A 14,853-nucleotide genomic window follows, 5' to 3' on the forward strand; every position below is an offset into this window, starting at 1 on the left:
ATCCCACATATGAGGGCCAGTGACACTGCCCTCCACAGCTAAGATGCTGAACAACAGTTCAACCTGGAGCTCGGCTGCCATGAGTCGCCGGCTACAGTGTAGGCTGCAGCCCCTGTTGCAGTGGGTTGCCATGGGCTACCATGTGTAGCCAGCAGCCAGCGTGAGTGGCCAGCGGCCATCCAGAAGCCAGCGACTGATCTGCCTAACCCGGGAAGAGCGCAATGATAACACCAACATGGGCCAGTGAAGCAACGTCCTCCACAACTAGACTGAAGAACAAAAGGAAAGCAACTTATCTGTTCCCCTTACCCCAATTCCCCAGCACTGTTCCCATCCCCCAATTCCCCAATAAAAATCTTTAAAAAAAAAGAAAAGAACACCAGTTACTGTTTGTGTTCCCGCTCCCTGTGCTGCAGCCTGGAAACAATCTCCAAGCAATAAGCTGGGGTAATCATCAGGCTCACCTTATTTGTTTCCCTTCTCCCAGGGATCAGAGTCCTTGTCCAAAGACTGAAAGTTATTGTATTTTGCCTAGTTGTTAATTACTATGGGGGCAATTCCTATAGTAATTAATCCTTCATAAGTGGAAGTAGAAATCACCATCCCTTGGATTTTAACTTCTGTCATATCACATGGAAATGAATGGGTAGAAATTGTTAGAAAAGGAGATTGAGAATTATTTGTTAAAATTGCAAATATATGTATATATCCTTTGACCCAACAGTCCTACTTCTGAAAATTTGTATATAACAATTTGATGAATAGTGTGGGAGGTGTTTTATTGAAGCATTTTTTTGGTAATAGCACACAATTGGTAGCACCCCATCACGCTTCAGTAAGGGAGTGATTAAACAAATTAATGTACATCTAGGCAATGAACTCTTGTATTGCTGTGGGAAAGAGCCCTTTGTGTCAGGAATGGAAAGATCTTCAAGATCTGTTAAATGAAGAGAGTAGTTACTGCTCAATGTTGTATGCCGTCCTTTTTGTAATCAAGGAGGAAGAATAAAAATATTTATTAACGTTTGCTTGCATTTGCATTAGAATACTCTGGAAGGATGCAGAAGAAACTAGGCTAACAGAGGATAACAAACGGGAAGCTTTCCACTGTGTTTTTTATATATTTTATTCTTAAAATATATATATTTGAAGCAAACTGATGGTTACCAGATGGGAGGGCCATTGGGGGCTGGGTGAAAAAGGCGAAAGGATTAAGAAGTACAAATTGGTAATTATAAAATAGTCATGGGGGTGTAAAGTAGAATATGGGGAATATAATCAGTAATATTGTAAGAATCATGTGTAGTGTCAGGTGGGTACTAGACTAATGGGGAATCACTTCATGAATTATATAGATGTCTAACCACTATGCTGTACACCTGAAATGAATATAAAATAGTATTAAATATCAACTATAATTGAAAAAAAGTCAAGGGGATGTAAAGTACAGCATAGGGAATATAGTCAGTAATATTGTGATAACTGTACAATGTCAGATGGATAATAGACTTATTGGGGTGATCACTTTGCGAGGTGTATATAACTGTCTAGTTACTATGTTTTGTACAGCTGAAACTAATATTGTATGTCAACAGTAATTGAAAAGTAATTTTTTTAAATTAAAAAAATATTTGATCCATATGTATATGTTACTTATTGAATATTTTAAATATTTTAAGATAAAGGAAGATTTTTTTCCCATTTGTCTGTGTTGACAAACCTAGCTACAGGTATAATTTCATTATGTGTCAAGAGGGCCATTTTGTCTTAAAAACTGGATTGTGCCAAGCCAAGCCTTTTACCAACTTGCAAGATAAAAGATTTCCTTTCAGTTAACATATTATTTAGGGCAAAGAACTGCAACACCACACCCAAAAATATCAGCAGCTTAACACAAGAGAAGTTGTGGGAGACACAGCCACCTGATGATCCGGAGACCCTGGTTCCTCCCACCTTGTGGTTCCATTTCCTAGGGCCTTAGAGGCTTCTGCTCTCAGGAAGGAAAAAGAGAGTCAAAAATTCTGCTAGCTGTTTTTGTTTGTTTGTTTGTTTTTCTTTTAAGTCTTTATCACCTTCCTCCCTCCTTCCCTTTCTCCCTTTCTTCCTTCCCTTCCTTTTCCTTCCTTCCTTCCTTCCTTCTTTCCTTCCTTCCATACATCCATCCTCCCTTTCTCCCTTCCTCCTGTCCTCCCTCCCTAAGATATAATTGGTGTACCATAAAATTCACCCTTTTAACCGCCTGTTCTTAAAAGCTCTGGCCCTGAGGTGATCAGCTCTGCTTCTGTTGACATTTTGTTGGCCAGACCTCACATGCAGCACCTGGATACAGGGTGTACTGGGTAACACACTCCCAGTGACAATTCCACACCGTGAAAAGGGGAGCCCAAAATGCTAGCCGTTGTCTGGGCAAGTCAGGGCAAGTTCACGTGGCAGTACTTGATTTGTCATGTCAATAAGTAATGTTCCTTTCCCATTGTCTCTGGGAAGGTGAATGCTGTTAAGCAATCGGTTTTTCTTTTTTCTGTTCTAAAGGTATGGAAAGGGAGACACTTCCTCGTGACCAGTTTTCAGTGTTGTAATCTCTTTGATTCAAACTATAGAAGTAGTTTCAGCCTTATGTAGTGGTCCCAGTTCCAATTTTATACTCGTTAAATGAAGGTCAAGATCTTGTGTCCTGTTCCTGGTCATTAAGCCCCAAGCCCTAGGTTAATGGACCAAGTGTCCCTTCCTCTTCTGCTTGGTGCCATGGTGTTTAAACCTCCCTCCCTTTTCCCGGCACCTAGAGGATTCCCCTTTCTTCTGAGTTCATCTTTGCCTTTAAAAGGACCTCACTTATATTTCTGTTTATTGTTGAAGGCTTTTCATTTTCAGGTTCTGTTCTTTGCTGGAGAACATACATGTATATTGCTGGAAACTTAAGTTGTTGACTTTTGAGGCAGTCTATTCTTCGGCTGACATCGTTCAAAAGGAACAAGGAGATAGATTAACATTTATTAGGCAGCTGCCATATGGTTGTGAACATTATCGTGTTTAATCCCGATGTTAAATTAAAATTAAATTTTAGCCCTCATTTTATTATGAAAAATTTCAAACATACAGAAAAGTTTTTAAAAATTGTACGTTGAACACCCAATATATCCAACTTCTGACATTCTCCCATTAACATTTTACTTGACCCTTGAATAACATGGGTTTGAACTGTGCAGGTCCACTTATATGTGGATTTTTAAAAATAAACACAAAAATATTTTTCAGTAAATATACAAAAAAAAAATCAACACCTCCATATCTCTAGGTTTTGTATCAGATTTATCCAACCATGGATTGAAAACAGTCTTTTCATTCTCCAGTTGGGAATCCACAGACACAAAGGGCTAACTGTATGCATTGTTGTACACTGTTTTATATGGGCTTGAGCATCTGCAGAATTTGGTGTTCTGGGGGTCCTGGAACCAATCTCCCATGGATACTGAAGGACTGTAGTTAAATTTGGGGGGAGTCTAAAGTTATACTCAAATTTTTGGGTAGGGGGGTCAGCACCCCTAACCCCTGTATTGCTCAAGGGTCAGCTGTACTTGCTTTATCACATAAAGATGTTTGTTTTAAATATTTATTGTAAGCTATATTAGAAATTGTATTCCATGTCAATTTTAATTCATAGCTTTTCTGTGCTTACTAAAAACAAAACACCCTCCTACTGCCAGAACTTAAAAAAAAAGTCTCGTATCCTAGAATACAACTGCATTTATTTTGTATTAGTCTTTGTTTGTTTCCTCACAGAGGTTGGGAAAACGTGTCTTTTCTGAAGCAGGTCTGCTTCATTCTGCTCTGATGAGCCAATATCCTTAGACTTTCCTTTTTCCTCTGTTTCTGAAGAGGTTTTTTTCACAGTTCTCTGTTTCTGGATCTGTCCTTGCCTTTATTATAAGTAACAGTTTATGTAACCTAAAAGGAATTCCAGATCAGTTAAGATATACCAAACTTGGGGAATTGAGTTTTCTCCTGAATGGCAGACCCTGCAGCATGGCATGGCAATTCGAATTGATACGTATTGGAACTTCTGCTATTTTTTGTGAGAGTTTAGCAGTGCCGTGTAATGGTTATTTGTAGATTTCATTGAGATTATAATAGATTTATTCTTTAAATTAATTAGAACATAGCAAGTAGAAATAGGGAGAATTCAGAATTGTTACTCTGAGCCAGTGTCCTCCATCACTCCAAATAATTATTTAATAATTTAATAATAATAAAATAGCCTGTAGCGGATGTCAACCTTTTGAAATGTCTATGTTTACTTTTTTTAAAATTCTATTTTATTGCTCCATTGAATGATTGGGAGATCAGTCTTTGTGCTGATAAGTTAATTCCATAAACATGCTCAAGTCTAGACATAGGTTATTTCTTGGATTCAGAAGATCACTGTCAGCTGGAGGTTTCTGAGACAATTTAATATGATTGGATACATGTTAAAATGCTGTTGGTGTTGGTAATAACTGCTTTTTGCCAAAAGTGCATTTAAAACATTGGATCCTACTTTACTTTTTCTTTATTATATAGTTAGATTACAAATTAGAATATTTGTGAAATAATGCTATTTGTTGAGGCAAACAAATTCATTTATATATTTATATAACATTTATATAATATTTCCCCCCAAATGGTTAATTTTTTTCCTTGCAGTACTTTACAACTCATCAAGTTTTTAGCAGAGAAAAAGAAAGCAAAAGCGACCAAGGTGAATTTTTGCTATCAGCACGGACACATTGTTCTAGAAATAGTTGTGCGTATATCTTTTGCGGCAAAATTTGGTCTTTTTGCACATATTAAAAGTGGTGATGACCTACATTACCTAGTGTTTATTTATGTTTTTTATTGTTCCCTAGCAAATTGAATAACTGCTGAGCAAACAAAGTTACTCATTGAAGTGAACTCTTAATAGCCAATTCTAGGTGTCACACAACCTAGTTTAAAAATTAGTTCTCGTTCAGGCTGATAGGATTTTTCTACTAGTGATGCTTTATTTGTTGACGAAGTAAAGGAAAGCATTTATTTTAACTAAGGATGAGCATCATGTATAATTTCTTTTAAACTTTGAGTCAGCCTACCGTAGATGCTAAATTGTTTTGTGTAAGTCAACTTGGTGAGCTTCAGTTTCATTAGCTATAAAAATGAGCAGTTATGAGAAATAAAGATTAAGTGAGACATCTATCATAAATCTGAAAGCATTTTGTAAACTGGAAAGCTTTCTACTGCTTATAAAGAACTCTAATACAGATCAGGATGTCCCGTGGGAGCTGGCAGAATATCTGATGTCAATTTAGTGTTACATGGAAGAATTATGGGTATTTCATTCTAGGTTTGGGACAGTTTATAAACAAGTACTTTAAAATTATTTTTAGACCTTTTAAAGGAATTATTCTTATTGTATTATTAGCTAATTTGATATTTATGTGTAAACTTGAATTTAAATTAATACTTTAGATTAGACTTTTCAGGCTGTTTTTTATAATAATAGAGTCCTCTTGCTGTGATGTGCCTTCACCATTTGGCTTAGCTTCAGCACCTTGACCTCTGTATTTGCTTTCAACTTTTAACCAGGGGAATTATTCAGTACCGTTTCAAAACAGGTTCTGTGATTATACCACTATGTCACTCTGCTACCCTTTCTCCTTCATTTCAATTTTGGGCAAATTGCCTAATGTCTCTGGATTTAATATAACATTGTAGATGTTATATTAAATATAGGACAGTTGGATTTAAACAGTTTATATAATAAGACACAGAACAGTTGGAGTCCTTGTTCAGTTCCTTTTGAAAAACCAGATTGGAATTCTTTTTAAAATTTTGGTAAAATTTTTGTGGTAAAATTCCCATTGTTTTTTGTTTGTTTGTTTGTTTGTTTGTTTGTTTTTAGTTTATATATGGTCCCCCTAGGAAAAAGATTATACTTACTATTAGAAAGTTTAAATTATTGTATTTAAATAATGAAGAGAAACTAAATCACTTGGTTGTATTACATATTATTATTTCATGAAGATTTTAGTATCATAGCATAGTAACACATTGTTGAATTTATTTTATTTTTATTTGTAAATATTATTTGTACAGAAACAACCCCTTTGAAAAAGAAATTTGTAGTTTCCTAATGGGGTATATTATATTAATAGATTTTTTCTGATGTTGAACCAGTGTTCATCTGTCGTTTTAGATAACTAAATTTAATTTGCCATAATTTTCCTTAGAATTTTTGAATTTGTGATCATTAGAATTTAAGGACAAATTTATAAAATGAAACTGATACTGTAATTCATAAGAATGTTATAAATCATACCTTGTAAGAAACACATCTTAAGCAGTGGTTTATAAATGTGTTGCCAACAAAACTTGGTTAATGTTAAGCATTTGTGATGCAACTGATAGTAACATTGCCACAGTAATATTACTAGTGGTGGTCTGCAAGGAACTTATTGTAGAATAAAGCAGAGTCAAAGAGAGGACTCAGTCTCAGTCAGGCCATGGCCAGTGGGAAAGGATGCCCTGAGCAGCTGACATTAGTGTTCTTAGCAAATTGAGCTGTTTAGTGAAATGTCTGCATTAGCTTAGATTTGTTTTGGAGGGAAATAGGAAGTCACTGAAGATTATTGGGTTAGGAAAATGGCATGCATGGTAAAATAGCTCAGGAAATTATTCTTATGGCAATGTGGATTGAAGTAAGGAAAACCGGAAGGAGTTCATTAGGTAATTAAACTGTGAAGTACAGACCTGGACTACAGTGGACTAACAGCAGTGGAGATGGAAATGGGATTGGTGGGAAATTCATTACCTAGGAAAAATTTAGAGTGTTTTTATCCATTCATCAGTCACATTTTGGATAAATCCTATTTACTTCAATGGTAGGTGCTGGGAATATGGTGATTATCATATCCCTCACCTCCTCATACCTAAAAGACATGACCCCTGCTGTCATGGAGTTTGCCATTCAGTGGAGGAGGTAATCATGAAAGAATCACAAATAAATGGCAAATTATAGCTCTGTTAAGTGCTAGGAAAGAGAGGTACACGGATGTTTGGTAGGATTGTCAGGAAATGTTTCCCTGAAAAAAAATGATGATTGAGCTGAAGGAGTGGTACAGTTTAATCAGATGAAGAGAGGTCAAAGTTGAACTGTTAGGCTACCTCCAAAAATACATAATTCTTAGCTTGTGTGGAATTTGAAATGACAGCCAGGCACTTTCCAGTAAGCAATTTCCAGTAAGAGGATGTAAATTTGGAACTAAATCTTGAGCTGAATCTAAATTTTAGAGTCCTCCAGCTTAAAAGGCTATAGTTGGGGGTATGAACATGGTTGAGCCCTCTTAAAGAATGTGTAAATAGAAGAGTATGATTCCAAGAATTGAGCCCTGGGGAATGTTCAAAATTAAGGGTTGGAAAGAGGCTTGTTGAGGAAATTACAGGGAACAGAAAGAGTGGTTGAGAGTTAAAAGAAAAATTAGAAGAGTTTAGTTGTGGTAGCCAAGGAGGTAAATTTTAGTTGTGGGATCCCAGGAAAGGGAAATTTGAAAGGAGGTGGCAGTAATCACTGGAGTAAATAGAATAACACCGTTCAAGTTAATGACTGAGAAAAAGAGCATGGTTTTCAGTAAAACAGAGATAGAACAGTTTGTATAGAATCCAGATTTTGAATATTTGAAACTATTTTGTCTATTTCAGAAGTTTGATAGTGACAAGAGGTAAGACTATTGGAAGGGAGGACATCCCAGTTAAATAAAGATTTGTCAAAATTAAGGAAATCTATTTTACTTTTAAAGGCAAGGAGAAAGGACCCAGTAGAGTATGAAAGATTGGAGATGCCGGAAAGAAAGGGGGGTAAATAGAAATGCTCGTAAAGAAAAAAAGGGGGAGGAAATTCAAAACAGTTTGGTGTCAGAAAACATGATATATATATATATATATATATATATATATTTTAAAGAACTTAAAGGTTATAGCCCTTTTGAATTTCATAAACCGTATCGATTCCCAAGAGAGTTGCTATTTCAGGTTCAACTTATGATCCACAGAGTAAAAATATTCTGCTTTTCTTTTTTTCCCTCAGAACCTTTTCACTCTGAAGTCAAATTTCAGAAAAAGTAAATAGAGATGTTTAGCCCTATTGTCCACAATAATTGTGTAGCCACTTTCTCAGTTGTCACCATGTTGATTAATATCTCAAGGTAGTTTGGGGTAGAGCCAAACCCTTGGCACTTTGTGCCCCCAAAATAATGTTTAGTGAGCCTGGGAGGCCTCAAGGAAAGTAGACCAAAAATGGTTTAAATGCCCTTCTGGAATAGATCCAGAACAGTTGCAAAAAGCACCATAAGTAGCCTACTGTAAGAATATAGCTTTAAGAATGCAAAATGTCAGGATCACAAAGAGTGAACGAACACTCTGGTTCCAGCTAGAAGTCTTTCAATAAATAGTATAATGCCTAAAGTTTATCAGTGTGTCATCTAATATTGTGTCTATGTAGCCCTGGTCTCTTGGGCTCTGAGTATATAAGCATGCTTACAGCAACACAACATTGTATTATTCCCAGTTCCTAGCCCAGTGCTCCTTATGTGTTCAGTAAATCCTTGGAAAAAAGAAAGTAACTTTCTACTGGCTGTGATTAATTAGAAACTTAATTACTTTAAGTTTCTCTGCCACCAGTGCAAACAAGGAGTATCTGGTTTTCTATAGCTTGTTTTAAAACTTGGCATCTACCCCACTCTTTGTTTTGTTTTATTATTTTACCAGCAGTGTACAAGTTCAAAAACAACCCAAAATTTATGCCATCCATTTTTTCTTTTTTTTTTTATTGTGGCAAGATGTGCATAACATAGAATTTTCCGTTTTAACCATTTTTAGGTGTATGGTTCAGAATGAAGTAAGTACATTCACATTGTTGTGAAACCTTCGCCACCATCCATCTCCAGAACTTTTCATCAGCCCAAACTGAAGCTCCATGCGTGTTAAACAATAACCCGCCCCCCATTCTCCCTCTCCACAGCCCCTGACAACCACCTTTTGAATTTATGCCTCTAAATTTGACTACTCGAGTACCTCATATGAATGGAATCATACAATTTTTGTCCTTTTGTGTCTGACCTATTTCACTTAACATAATGTCTTCAAGGTTCATTCATGCCGTAGCTTGTATCAGAATTTCATTCCTTTTTAAGGCTGAATAATATATACCATTATATATAGTATATACTCACATTTTGTTTGTTTATTCATTGATGGACATTTGGGTTGTTTTTACTTTTTGGCTATTGTGAATAATGCTGCTATAAACATAGATGTAGTTTAGTTTAAGATTGTTTTGTCTATTCAGACTCCCTTGAGATTCTGAGTTTTAGGATGAATTTTTCTATTTCTGCAAAAAATGCCATTGAGACTTTGATAGAGATTGCATTCAATTTGTAGATCTCTTAGGGGATTGTATTAACAGTATGAAGTTTTCCAGTCCATGAATATGGGATGTCTTTTCATTTATGTGTCTTCTTTAATTTCTTTCAACAACAGCATTTTGTAGTTTTCTGTATACAAATCTTTCTCCTCCTTGGTTAAATTTATTCCTAGGTATTTGTTTCTTTTTCTTTTTCTTTTTTTTTTTAGCTGAGCCACCTGTTGGCAGCTCAGCTCGGCCATCGAACCGCTGTTGCACAGAGCTCATACTCTTGAGTGAACTCTTAACCAACTGAGCCACTCGGCTGGCCCAGTATTTGTTTCATTTTGATGCTAGTATAAATGAAATTGTTTACTTAATTTCCTTTTTGGATTGTTCATTCCCCTGGAGTTTTTAGCTCTTGTTTGTCTACACTGAGTATGGAACAATTGTCAGTTATAGTTTAAGTGCTCCTGTAGTACTGGTGCCAATAGTGGGCTTTTGCTCCTGGGCCCCAGCTTCTAGAGAACTGTGATTTTCTGTATTTGCCTCTCTCCAATTTGGGGGCAGGGGTTTGCCCATGACTTTAGTTTTCTGATGAATCTAAGAAAAGTTATTGATTTTCAGTTTGTTTAGCATTTTTTGTGGTTCTGAGGATGGGAGTGATGATTTCCAAGCTCTTTACATGTAGGACCAGAAACCATAGTCTCTGAGGCTCATCTTGTACTTTTCCAGTCTCAGCCCTGGAATCAACCACTTTGTCCAAAGAGCCCTATTTCCTTTTAGTGGAGCATGGCACTTAGAAGCCAAGGTCTTGGTGCTAAATATGTTCATTGCTACTCCAGGTATCATTGCTTCAGCAAACAGAGCAAGAAAATGTATATAAAGGATGCGTGTGTTTGTGTGTGTTCACATATATATTCACATACACACACACACACACACACACACACACATTAAAAACTGATTTTTATTCATATTGATACCACCAAATACCACTGTTCATTCTAGGTTTCTTCTATCTTTACATATTTATATTTCCCTTCTCTGACAGTGAAAAACTTGGTTCCTATTATCCACAGTTTTTACTTAATTGCTCAATCTTATAATACACTTAAAATAGTTTCGGAATTGCTAAACAATGCCACTGTGAGTAAACAAAGTAGAGGTGAATATTTGTTTATACTTCATTTTTGTCGTTGGACTGAGGATATATAGTCAAAATACTGTGTTCACGAGCCACTCAGGTTATTCTCTCTCCTCCTTCCTTTCCCTCCCCTATGATTATGCTATTCATTTGAAATATAGTTAGGTTTTTTTGAATTGCATTTTGCCTCCCCCATTCTTTTTTTAAATTTTTGTGTCAATAAAAATAAAATGGTTCTAGAATTGCCTTCTTGCTACACCTTTTACCCCATTCCCATCCTTCTGTCATTTCTTTCCCATTCCCAGAGGAGCCGGCCTCAGTTTTTAGTTATATTTTCTGTTTCTTTGTGTACAAGTGAGCAGATATACATATATGTATATTTTCTTATTTCTCTTTCTTACCCAAAAGGTAGCATACTTGATACTCTTTTGCACTTTGCTTTTTTCTTTTAATATTATATCTTGGAAATCACTTTATATCAATTCATAGAGATCTTCCTTAGTTTATTCAATGACTCTCCTCTGCATGAGTCTTTATTTCCCATATGTTGCAGTTGTGAACAATGCTGCACTGAATAGCCTCGCACTTAGGTAGTTTCATATTGTTGGAGGTGCTATTCCTAGACGGATTCCTTCCCTTTGGTTGGCTTTTTTTATTGCACCAGCAGCACATAAGTTCAAAAGCAAACCAAAAACTTTTGAAGTTTTGTATAATTTATTGTTCACAAACATTAGTTGGTTTTTCAAAAACCTATTAATAGATAACTTCATAAGTACTGCTGCTGGGTGATTATAATAACCTGGCAAAAGAATCCCACCTAACTGAATTGCTCTAAAAGTAAACATGTTTAAAGCAATTACAGGAAGCATCTCCTTATTCAGTCAGTTACATTCAAGTTGATAAACTATTCACTGTGAGATCACACATTTATACCATTTCATAATTATTTTTCTTAATTAGTAATTCTAGTTGGATTTTTTAGGAAAAGATTATGTCATGTACATCTTCAGATAATATGTGAAGTACAAGCCTGTTACTCTTGAGGAACTATCTAGACGTGTATTAATAATTCTCACTATTTTAAAAATTGGTGCCTGATTAAAAAACAAAAGCCTCATTGCATTTATTGTTAGTGTGGCTTTGATTCTCAAGGACTTCCTGTGAGGAACTGTTGCTTTTCTTTTACCCAGCCCTTTGATCTCCCATTTTCCTGAGAGGCCCAGAAAAATAAAAGCCTCACTGGGATTTGTTCTAATCCCCATTGAGAGCAACATTTTCAATTTAGTTCTGTGATTTCGCATCTTTAATATCTAATAGTTTTTGGGATTTAGACCTGTGTTTTAAACAATGGTGCAGCATGAGGTTCAGCTATTCTGCAAAAGTTACACTATCTTTAAATGAAGACCTCTTGAGTTTTTAAAAGTTTATGTGTTTAACTTCTCAAATCCTGGCTTGTTTTTGCTATCAACATTCCTGGGGCAGCCCTGAACCTTGTGGTTCAGGATTCCCACCAATATATGTGGATTATTAAGAGCTGACTCTTAATAAATGCAGAACTTTCAGAACACATTTACCAGTTTTCAACTAGTAGTTAAATGATTACTGAATGCCATGTAAGACCATGTCATCTGGGAGGATATTGTTTCAAAGGTCTTTTCTTAAACCTTGTTGTAAAAGGGTGACTCGAGATAATCTATGCAAGTGGTATTTGGGGGGAATAAAAAACACTTATTCAAGTAATGCATACATAGTTTTAATATAGTTTTAAAAGAGCGCTACCAGGTTCATAATGGAAAACTGTAATCTCCCATTTTAGCTCTCCCAGCTTTCAACTGTTTTAGCTTTTTAGTCTTATATTTACCTAATTTTTAAATAGAATATGTGTGCTGTTCTCTTAGTTTTTTATATTACACATTATCTATTGATTTCTTACAAATGATTTACATTTAGTCCTCTTAAAACACATTTGAGAATGTTTACCTCTGAAACTGAACTTTGTAGAGCAAGAAATCCTACAAAGCTGAAGGGTAAAATAGGCTATGCTGCACCACAAACAGCAGTCAGACGAGTCAGTAGCTTTAGAATATGGCATTAATTGGCTGAGTTCTACAGAAAGCTTTTAACCTACTTTAACGAGACCAGTTTTGGTCTATTTGCTTCATGTCTCAGTCTCATTCATCAATCATTAGTCATCAACATTCTGATATAGTAAACAGTTTTTTAAAAAAGATCAAATTCTTTGCTACTTAGGTTTGGTTAGTTGAAAAAAAAAAAAGCAAACAAACCAACACACCCAAACCCCTAAAGTTGTACCTTATTCATTTTATTAGTTTTAACAGAGAACAATGAGCAAATCAAAGTCATTGCTATTAGAATGTTTTAGTGTGACATCAGAATACTTAGAGCAAAATATTATAGATGATATCCCCCCTTCATGTTTTGTAGTTTTCATCATTATATTTGGGATTTTTGGTATAGATTACAGTTCTTTAGCTATGTTTCTTTTGCATTCCTGGACCCGTAGTCATGGCCTATTTTAACTTTGCAGAGTTCTCTGTTTGAAAACATTTCTATTTTTTGGTGATTTCCTCTGTGACTCAAATAATTTATCAGAATAGATTTATTTAGAACTTGTGTGAATCTGGTTTTTAAATTTGGAAAAAAAATTTTCTTCCTAGGAATAGCTAAGGGTGTATGCTTGGGCAATTTGACAGATTCTCCTGAATTGGCATTCAGTTTTTAAGTTTCTCTTAATAACTACTGAAAACATCTTTTTTCTTTTTTTTTAGCTGAGCCATCCTGCCACCTGTTGGTAGCTCAGTGGCTGCTCAGCTCGGGCTGGGACTCGAACTGCTGTTGCTCAGAGCTCGCACTCTTGAGCGAGCTCAACCAACTGAGCCACTTGGCCGGTCCTGAAAACATCATTTATATAAAACACTAATAAATTTATTTTCCCTTTTATACCCAAGTACATATTGGGTGGCACTAATACAAATGCTGTTGCCTTAGCCTTGGGTTTTCACTGGCCTTAGAGACTTATTCCTTTTTCTTAATGGTTATCAGAGAGTCTAGATAGGCTTTGCTATTAGCAAAAGTGAACAGTATAATCCTCCTAAAGTTACTTTTCATGTGTGTGGAAGCGGGGTTTAGGGTCCCATATATAAAGTGTGATAGAAGTCATTAGAAAAAATGATTTGATCGAGGAGAGGTGGTGTGGGTAGAGCAGATTGGAGACCACCCCATATACGGAGCCAATCTGGGTACCCCACAGACCCCCGAGGGCTCAGAGCTGGGGCAGCACCGCACCCCCTGCAGCAGCTGCAGAGAGATATGAGGCTGAGCTGGGTCCTGAAATCACTGTCCATCTGCCTGAGCACCCTGGCAATGGCCCCCAAAGGGAGCTGCAGATTGGGGTCAAGAAGGGAGTAGACCAGTCCCATCAAATCGCTCTAGGGGGACGTCCTGCACATGCACTACATGGGGAAGCTGGAAGATGGGACGGAGTTTGACAGCAGCCTGCCCGAGAACCAGCCCTTTGTCTTCTCCCTGGGCATGGGCCAGGTCATCAAGGGCTGGGACCAGGGGCTGCTGGGGACGTGTGAGGGGGAGAAAGTGGAAGCTGGTAATCCCATCAGAGCTGGGGTACGGAAAGCAGGGAGCCCCACAAAGATTCTAGGTGGTGCAACCCTGGTGTTTGAGGTGGAACTGCTCAAATCGAGCAACGTTCAGAACTGTAGCCAAGCTGGGGAGGGGTAGTGGAGAGGGACCAGACTGTTTTAAAAAAACAAAACAAACCAACAAACGAAAACTTAAAAAAAAAAAAAAAAGATTTGACCTCGTCTGCTTTCTAAATTAGAATTGGTACATGATTCCTCCAAGGAGTAAAAATAAAGATATTTATTTAGCTACTCATTCTGGATCTTACTTGTGAGTAAACAGAGCCTTGTCATAGATTGTATTTTAAATGAAAAGAGTAAAAAAATAAAGCTTTTCTTCAGTAAGCTTCATTGGTTTTTTGGCTGAGCAGTTCTTGTTAAAGCATTATTGACTTCCTTTTGAAAAATCTAGACTAGATCTGTTCTCTAATTTCTTCAGCAGCCTTGTTTTATGAAGCACCCATTTCTGCCCATTTATATTTTAGACTAGAGATTGGCAAACTACAGCCCATGGGCCAAATCCAGCCCATAAACTGTTTTTGTGTCTCAGGAGGTAAGAATGGCTTTTACAGTTTTAAAAGGTTGTTAAAAGAAAACACCACAAGATTGCAGAGATTTGTATGTGGCCTGCAAAGCCTAAA

The 14,853-nt window shown here is 36.5% G+C and overlaps 1 protein-coding gene and 1 pseudogene across 2 annotated transcripts in view; both read left to right on the forward strand.

The window, feature by feature from the left end:
* Positions 1 to 14,853, forward strand: part of GLG1 (golgi glycoprotein 1) — a 113,771-nt gene that overhangs the window by 12,563 nt on the left and 86,355 nt on the right. The gene's annotated exons all lie outside the window — the stretch shown is intronic.
* LOC109384779 (peptidyl-prolyl cis-trans isomerase FKBP2 pseudogene) lies at positions 13,872 to 14,312 on the forward strand (annotated as a pseudogene).

The sequence above is a fragment of the Hipposideros armiger genome, unplaced genomic scaffold (assembly GCF_001890085.2).
Source record: "Hipposideros armiger isolate ML-2016 unplaced genomic scaffold, ASM189008v1 scaffold_102, whole genome shotgun sequence".
NCBI classification, from domain to species: domain Eukaryota; kingdom Metazoa; phylum Chordata; class Mammalia; order Chiroptera; family Hipposideridae; genus Hipposideros; species Hipposideros armiger.